The 9,267-nt window shown below is 38.0% G+C and overlaps 1 long non-coding RNA gene and 1 other non-coding gene across 3 annotated transcripts; both read right to left on the bottom strand.

The window, feature by feature from the left end:
• Nucleotides 1-2,741: 2,741 nt before the first annotated feature.
• Nucleotides 2,742-2,824, bottom strand: LOC114823810 (small nucleolar RNA Z196/R39/R59 family). Its single transcript, XR_003771757.1, has one exon. It is a non-coding gene; the product is annotated as a small nucleolar RNA Z196/R39/R59 family (small nucleolar RNA).
• A 2,865-nt stretch (nucleotides 2,825-5,689) lies between these two features.
• LOC114821060 (uncharacterized) lies at nucleotides 5,690-8,423 on the bottom strand. Of its 2 annotated transcripts, none has more exons than XR_011577736.1 (2): nucleotides 7,813-8,423; nucleotides 5,690-7,537 (listed from the first exon to the last, which is right to left on the bottom strand). It is a non-coding gene; the product is annotated as an uncharacterized lncRNA (long non-coding RNA). The 2 variants fall into 2 exon arrangements; XR_003768483.2 differs by having other exon boundaries at nucleotides 5,690-7,525.
• Between the last annotated feature and the right edge of the window lie 844 nt (nucleotides 8,424-9,267).

Here is a 9,267-nt window from a genome sequence, read left to right as displayed (position 1 = left end):
AAGGATTCTGTTAGGCTTGTCTTTTTCCACAAAATTGGGGATGGTAGGAGAACCCTTTCTTTGGTCTAATAATTGGCTTCTGTTAGGTCCTCTTGTTGTTTGTTAGTAATACTTTGAATGGTTCTAATTGGTGCTAGTCTCACAATTCTTCTCATTGAAATTTAAATTTCTATGTAATATTGTTCAAATCCTAGCTTTGCTAATATGATTCGATGGACTCCTTCATCGTCTAGCATCAACTTTGTGGCTTCTACTTGGGATAGGTTTCGGCAATCTAAGTCTAATGTAGGTTGGTCTAAACTTGTATGGTATAATCAAAATATTTTCAAGATGAACTTCATTCTTTAGTTGGCCATTAAATGCAAACTTCCTACTATGAATAGGATTTTGACTTTTGCTTTGTCAGATCAGTCACTTGCGCCATCTGCTCTAGTGTTATGAAGCCTCGTTGTTACCTACTCTAGTATTTGCTCTTTGGTGTTGCTCAAGTGCGGTGTCCTTTAACTAAGGTTTCCTTGGTCTCTTTTTTGTTGTGTCTTGTTGCTACCGTGTATTATGTATGGGGACCAAACCAACCGTAGATTTAAGAATTCATGTCAACCCGTTGCGGTGGTTCTCAACTTAATTAAGTCCATTGATAGGGATTTTACCACCTACAAAAGTAGGGATAAAAACATTTTAAAATACTTGCAAGAATACAAAGTTATCATAGTATAGCAGCTCAAGTAAGGTTGATCTTCTTAGGGATTGAATGAATAATTTATGTTAAAACCAAATCTTAATTAATTATTTGAAAACAAAGTTTGGAAGAGGGTGGTTTTATGACCTAAATTAAGAAAAACGAATTTAATTAAAAACAATTAAATAAATTGGGAAAATAAATAAAACAAAAGAAAATAGTTTTGAAAATAAATTTGAGCACTAGGGTTCCACCGTCACCTTAACAATCCTACGTAGTTCTTCCAATTACTTATGACTTACACATGCATATTTGAAGATTAGGTTTTCCTAACGTATGCTCTATTTGGAACCTCCAACATAGAAGGTATACTTAACATGCAACCCGTCCTTGGTGTCCAGATCAAATGTGAACATGCAAGTCTCATTAAGTTTTGTGAAATCCTTTTGAAAAACCATACAACCCTTAAGACGTGTCGTCCATCCTAAAAAGTTACACAAATTAATCACAAGAAGCCAGCGCCAATTTCATGGATAGACCTTTGCCAAAATTGCATCAAATTACTTTTCTAAATATCATAATGGTGGCCAATCATCAAGACGATTAAACAGTTTAAAGTACAATGATTAATAATTCAAAACTTGCATGCATAATATCATAAGTAAATTGAAAAGAAACTACATATTCTTGTTAAGGCTCGTGGCCTCACTCTAGCAAACAAAACTAGTTACGAATAATTATAAAACAAAATATTATTAAAGACATGGATATAAAACACCTTGAAAATAAACTTGAATCGTTCAAAACTCTCTAAAGCCAAAGTATTGCGTTCTCCCCTCCCCCTTTAACCTAATGGCTAAATATCTTATTTATACTAATACAAAATAAAACCCTAAGGGTGCGTTTGTTGCACTGGACTAACTCAGACTGGACTAGCTTCAGGGACTAAGCTGGATTAGCTTGGCCTGGACTAAGCAGTACTAAAATTATGAAGTGTTTGGTGCAGGGCCGAACTAGCCAGGATTAAATTTTTATTTTTTATTTTTTTATATTTAATTATGAAAACTTCCACGATAAAAGATGCTTTATTGAAAATATTATTCATCTCATAAACAAAATGGGGAAAGGATTTTGCTTTACATGAAAGTCTACATATTTTTTTCACCATCAGCCATCAATACATTTACAAGTTGCAACTACTTGTGCTTAAACTTGAGTTCCTTCGCATATTCTTCAGTGCCCTTCAACTACTTATGTAGATCTTCCATGCTTCAATTGCAACTGCACAGGCTATGAGGTGTCCAGAATATGTAAACCCATGAGAAAAAGAACCAAGCTTGCTGCTCTAAGAGTGTATGACATCTGAAACTTCTGGGCTCACAAGAATGCTGATTGGCATATATTCATAAGAAGAGCCTTTCCCATAGATACAAGGTCTGGTTTAATGTTGTATTTGTCACACCTATACATGTAGCCAAGCCTTTCAAATGCATAGATTACATCGTTCCAAATGCACATATTACATCATCATAAATAGAATGCAACAATTGTCTCTGGTCCCTCTGGTCTCTCGGTGTGCAATACAAATGGAGCTGGAAGATCAAACTTTTATGGGTAGTCAGTGTGCAATACAAAGGGAACCATAAAGAGATGCTCATGTAGACTTCTAGATACAAATGCCAACTAGAACACATGAGCAATGAACAATAATTTGGTAGATAATATTTTGAGTGTCATTTATGAACACTAAAGTTAAACTAATGCCACCACGGCAATAAAAATGACTGACTAATAAACAATGAAGCACAAAGTAAATGTTTGCAGGTTAATGAAACAGAAAGCTACTGAGAATAAAAGCTAACTGTGTCGCAAAGACCTGTAAACTTCTATGTACGCCCTGTTAAACGAAATGTCCAGCCACAGATAATAAATCTGGACATCAGATACCATGGGCAAACAACTCCAAAAAGATACAACAGCAATACATATTCACACAGACGACCACATATTAGACACAACAAGAGCAAGAAATCACAAATGAGAATGAACTAATCGTTCAAACAGCAATCTCAGTCGAAAGATGGTGATTTTAACTTACTAATCACAGAATATCATTAACGTTAAATATTTGCATCATAGATTGCAGACTTACTTCCAAAAAGATACAATTGAAAAGTTAATAATCCTAAGCAAACAAAATAAATTACTGAAATGGTAAACAAAATAAATCATATGGTAAAAACCCAGACTTTTATTGCTCTAAAAGATCAGATAGTCGATCACTAATTCACCCCATTGCATCTAGATGCAAGTAAGACAGGTCGTAATAGCTATCCTCATATCCATAAAAAACCAAGTTCAAATAACGAAATGGTAAACATAATACCGCACCCACCACCGCCACCAATTCAACCATTAAATTAACCCACTTCACAACTACCTACATCATTGGAATTTAAATCAATTCTAAGATTCTAAAAATACATACAGAGCATCAATTCTAAGAATCATACACAAGCAATTGTACCTCTCATAGAGCTACATAACAATGTCCTTGCAAAATTCAGTGATTCATGAGATGCAGGCGATACTAAATGCAATCAAATACAAACAAGACTGACAAGTTCAACCAATTTGCTTAATCCAAAATCTCTAAACACAAAATACCCAATCGATTGAGCAAACCATGAACAACAACAAAAAACACCAGGATGATAATTTCCACTGAAAGATTCTTGCACCATCATAAAAACCCAACCCCAATTACACAAACTAAGAAAGCAATCCAACGCAGCAAATGAAAATTAAGAAATCAATATTATGTAGAAAAGGTATTTAGAGTTCAAACACCTCTGAGTCCGTCAAGCATCTCTACCCAACTACAATTCAATAGAGATCGACATGAAAGACCAGAAAATCCAAATGAATTTAGAAATCAGAAAGCTAAGGCCCCCAAATCCAACGCAGACTTGTTCGTCTTCTTTTCCTTCTGCTGATGGGACTCCTATTTCACGACGCAGCAGAAAGCACCAAACGAAGACCATTGCCATAGATACAAGTCCATCGTCGATTGTTTATATGTTGGACGGCTACCAGGTGGTGCGACAAGGAAGGAGAAGGGAAAGGGCGAAGGTGCGAAGGGACGAGGAGTAAGCTGCAGTTGCAGCGGTTGATGTGCGAAGGTGCAAAGGAGAAGGGAGATGACGGGATTAGAGGGCAGCTTAGCAATCCTTTCTGAATCGGGGGGTCTCGCTAAGACCTGTTAGCGAGGGACTCAGTCGAGGCGAGTCCCTGCTAATCCCACTAAACTTAGTCCGGGTAAGGAACAAACACAAGATTGGACTAAAACTTAGTCCAGTCTAGTCCAGTGAAAGATAGTGAGTCCAAACAAACACACCCTAAAAGGTCTTAGAATAAAATTAGGAAACCTAATAAATTGAAATAAAATAGGAAACATAATCCTAAATTAACTTGGTAAATTCACCAAAAAATCTGCACAGCCACGTTTTGGATCCAAATTGGCTCCAAAATTGGCCCAAAATAGCTGGATTTAAAGCTTGGACTATTCTAAACACTTCTCCAGAAGGCCATGAACCCATCTGAGGTCATCTTGGGCTCCAAAAACACAGTTTAAGCCCATAAACGTCACTTTCCAGCAACGCGCACTGCTCCTTCATTTAATCACTAGAAAATAATCGCTTGGTAGAAAAATTCCAAATTTTGATACGAATAAGATAAGGAACACATGAACGTCCCCAAATTTGAATCACTCTAAAATTCATCAGTTTGATCAGGTTTTGCTCCAGAGGAAATCGAATGTCCTATAGTAAAAATATAAAGCAAAGTATCAAAATCCTACCAAAATAACCAATAAATTATAACTAAGATTAGGGTAAAATATATAATAAAATATTGACTCATCATCCACTATTAGACTTCGGTTGAGTTCCTTGTAAATCGCCATTTCCGTTACTAATGAGTCTGTTTTATAAGAATGGAATATCAAGTGTTTGTTGCTGCTGCTTTGGTGCAGTGTTGTTGGTAGATGCTTTTTATTTTTTTGGTGATTACAACTCTTTGCTGCTTGTTTGTAAAGTCTTTTCTCGTCAATATATTTTATTTATAAAAAAAAAAAAGCTTAGATTCGTTATTAATGACGAACTTGGTGAAGCTTGATTTTTTTGCACTTAACATCACTGGAAAGAACCACCTTACATGAGTCGTAGATGACAATATCCATCATGAGGCATGAAATTTTGGGACACCATTAAAGAAACCGGTTGCAACTCCCCACCACCCCAACTTCACTGTCTCGAACTCCGACGAGAGTGGTGACTCCCCACCCGATTGCTTTTGAACGAAATCGGCTAGAATGAGGCATCCGTTTTGTGGCATCGAGCATTTCTAGAGGAGAATGCTATTGACGAAGATGCCGAGGTCGTGGGTGGCGGGGGTGGGGTGGGTTGAATGATGAGATCATCGGATGGCTGCAACTGCACGGTGGCTAGAAGTTTCTGACACTAAAGGAAATCATGCAGTCGTAGTACACGTCATGGGGTCACCGAGCAGGCTCTGATAACAAAACCAAAAAACTGTAACAGATTACTAAAGCTTAAGAAATGTAGAGAGAGAAGGATGAACACTCGGAGAGGAAAGTAGAATTCGTTCTTGTATTATTTTCTCAGTAAACACAAATGAAGTACAACCAGTCCTTTTATATCCCAAATGAGTCGTACACTACAAGCTACAGTATTAACTAACTTTTAACATCCTCTAACAGCTCTAACAAACTTATGCTGACATGGCCTTGCCGATGTGTCACTCCAACAGGCTCACCCTGGCATACGCTCTGTATTGGACCACCACCGCTTCCGACAACGACAGGACAGTGAAAGTAAAAAGATTGAGGTTTTAAAGAGAGAGAAAAGATTTGGAGATTGGGGGATCGAGAAAGAGGAGTTTTTTTTCTCTTGTAAGCCGTTTTTGCCATGTCTGCAGTTAATAGACAAATTGACGGACAAGGAGACAGAGGATTAAAATTGCAAGAAACTCGGAAGTCAATTCAATACAATACAATCCATCCTTTCATGTTGTTTGCACTACTCTGAAATTTTGCTTACTAACCAGATCGAATACAAACAACCGTGCAAAACACCTGAGCTCAAAGAAAAAATTTATAATGCGAAAATCACGCATTTCTGGATTCATCTAATCGAATCTAACCAGCTTCTTGATCACTAATCAGCGTCAGATTTAACTACCTTCTTCATGGGATGTTAACAAGCTTTGGCCGTCTAGTTTCTGGATTCACCTCTACTCGAAGACCAAATTGAGCAATTTCTGGTGTATCAACAGCCCTTTGAATCTCCAATTCAGCCACTACCCTTTCGTTTTCTTCGTTGCCTTCGAATAAGTTCCTCACGCACCAAATGCCCCACTCCCTTAAGTACGGATTGTCGTCATCAAGGCCACACTATTGCAAGAGCAAAAGAATCCCATCCTTTTGTCTAATCTCATCTTGTACAAGCTTCCTTTTATATGTGCAATTGCCAATGACTGCCACTATGTCTCTCCGAAATCCTTTATAAGGGCAGGGTTTTAAGGAAGAAGGCTTTGGTCCATCTTGGTCCTCACCTTGCTTGATAGCTTTCCTCATTACTGATGTCGGCTCAAGATCACGAATCAAACATAAAAGAAATTCTATGAGGCCATGGGATAGCAAAACATCAACAGCATCCCCCAGGTCCTCATTAGAGCCTCTTACGAACTTCTGAGCACATACATCTCTCAGGATTGTGAGTGAGAATCCTAGAACATCTATCATAATAGAACATGTTGGAAGTCCAGACTTGCCTTTTGCAGCATAATTAAGAATCCCAACAGATTTCTTAAATATCCCAAAGACACACAGTACAAAATCACTAGGCACAGTAATCTCTTGAAGCCGCTCATTCAAGATGTCAGATATGTTTCTCAAGAAAAATGCTTGCTCAGTTGAGAAAACGTCTTCTCTAAATTCAGTGTCTTCGCCATTCTCAGTAGCACCAAAAAATCCTAAATTTGAGAAAAGTGACTGGAAGTAAGGTCATTCTAAGCAGGTTCTTGAAAGAATCAACTTGTACCAATCTTCTCCGAAACCAACCCGAAAGGTTAAAACAAGGCACAGATTAGGGTTTGTTTCATTAATATTAGGTTTCAGCAAAGGAACACAACTGAAGCTAAGGCGGATGGTATCAAATGAATGTACAAAGTTACCTGCAGCCGTAGTCTTTACAATCTTTTTCAGGATAGTTATCCCACGATCACCACAAAGTTGGGCCAACAGTTCAGGGCTTCCATTACAACAAGCATAGATAACCATGCACAAGGGATCACTAGTTTCCCGGCTCTGAACTCTTACTATAGCAACAAATTCTTTCGGAAAAAGTCGCTGCCAAATTGCACACCGATGCCGTTGTCCAGCCATGAAACATTAGCGAGAACTTGCAACCATCTGAACGATCCCAGTATCTGGCTCCGAAGAAAGACTTGCGGAGTTCAAAACATTCAATATGATTGCCACTCCATTTCGTTCAATAAATGAGTCCTGATTTGCAATCTCTCCCGCACATAGATTTCTTAGGAGCTTTAAACATAATGTGAGAAGATGGCAACCAGAAGGGTAAGGGAGAGATTGTACGAGCTGGATGACAGAGGGAAGAATATCCTTAGACGCAAGGCCTGCACGACCATCCGCAGTTCTACAAACTTGTATTAAATTTTCCAACGAATTTACGAGGGTAGATGAGTTTCCCACACTTAAAAATGTCCGGAGAACATCTTCAGGTACAGACCACTCTTGCAGTGCTGTATTATCAACTGATATCAAAACCAAAAAGTGCAGAAATTTCAATAGCTAAATTGGGCATAAATAACCGTGGTAGAAAAACAAAAACTATATCTCAATCATTTCTTATTTAACATGAAATCAGACAAAAACTATATATGCTGAATTGAACGACAGTAAGTACTTCATCCCACCCAGAATCCAAATCCACCAATTCAATGCCAAAAAAAAAAAAAAAAAAAAAAAAAAAGACAATTCACAAATTTTTTGAAGAAAAAACAGCAAATTCAGGGTAAAGTAAATTTACCTGCCAAGGTCGATCAAAACCCCAATTGGTAATTGAAGATAGGGAAAGGGACAAACCCAATTGAAATTTTTGTTCTTTGTCTGAGACCCAATTGAAATTTTGCTCAGCTGCGAAGCTGAAACATTGAAACTGAAAGGGGTAGACGGCTAAATGGTGAAAAGATGACAGATTTTTCAGTGTGACTGGTACACGGAGTGGTACTCGTGTCACTAGACTTGTAAACGGGTCGCGTTTACTGGGTTTGGATCGGGTTCAACCCAACCCGTTAATTTAATGGATCATCCAAATCCAACCCGTTAAGCTAACTGGTCACACAAACCCAACTCATTAGTCTAATAAGTCACCCATTAACGCCCATTAACAATTTTTTTTATTAAATACCCTTCCATAGAGCAATCTCCACTTCAAGCAAGTTCGTTCCATAGGCCCACTGAAAAACAAGATCATAACAACATTGCCAAAAAACTTTCTCCATCGAATCAAATTCCCTATCACCTAATTCACCGTCTCTGATTCCTTAACCCCAAGATGCACAGAAGGTAGTTTTCGAGGATTAAATTTCTTCCGGCTTGCATGGCCAATGATTGTTCTTGGCTTATCTAAATTCATGATCTTCTGCCTCGGCTAAATATACCCCACAGAAAGTAGATCTTGAAGCCAAGCTGCAGTGAACTTCACCTCCTTCTCAGAGAGTAGACAGCGTGAGGATTTCATTATTGACTATTCAAATTACAAAAAAGCCCTCAATAACGGATGTTAACAGGTGGTTAATGGGTTTCGCGGGTTCACCCAAAATGACCTATTATGTAACAGGTGATTAACGGGTTGACCCGTTAACCACTTGACCCGTTAAACACTCACCCAAATACTCATTTTAAAGGGTCGGATCAAGTTGGGTTTGAAATGCCAGGTCTACATGTCACTATAGAAAAGATAAGATATGTGTGCTAAAAAGTTAATAACTTAAAAAATAAAATTTCCCTTCATTCCCATTAAAACACGTGGTGTACCACTTGTATTCCCATCACAATTAAAAATTTCTTGTGAAAAGATTGTCTAATTTGGGAGAAATTTTTAGTTGTGACGGGAACACAAGTGGTATACCACATGTTTTAATAGAAGTGGTGAGAAATTTTATTTTTTAAGTTATTATCTTTTTTAGCACACATGTCCTACCATTTGTATAATAACACGTGGTGTACCACTCCGTGTACCGGTCACACTAAAAAATCTCTCCTAATTTGGATAAAATTCATCTCCGCTCAAAGACTAGGTTAAAACTTAACGGAGCCTCAAAGAGTCATTGGGCTGGCCAAGCTAGGCCTTATACCAGCTATTTCCTGGGCTAGCAGCAGATGCTGCAGTCACTTTCCAGGTTCAAAGCCAAGGTTTAAAAGAGTCCAACATTTGAATCTCCAAATTAGGGTGGGCATAGGCCGGGCTGGGCCCAAATTT

Source organism: Malus domestica, chromosome 02 (assembly GCF_042453785.1).
Source record: "Malus domestica chromosome 02, GDT2T_hap1".
Taxonomy (NCBI): domain Eukaryota; kingdom Viridiplantae; phylum Streptophyta; class Magnoliopsida; order Rosales; family Rosaceae; genus Malus; species Malus domestica.
This window is presented reverse-complemented; position numbering and strand designations above follow the sequence as displayed.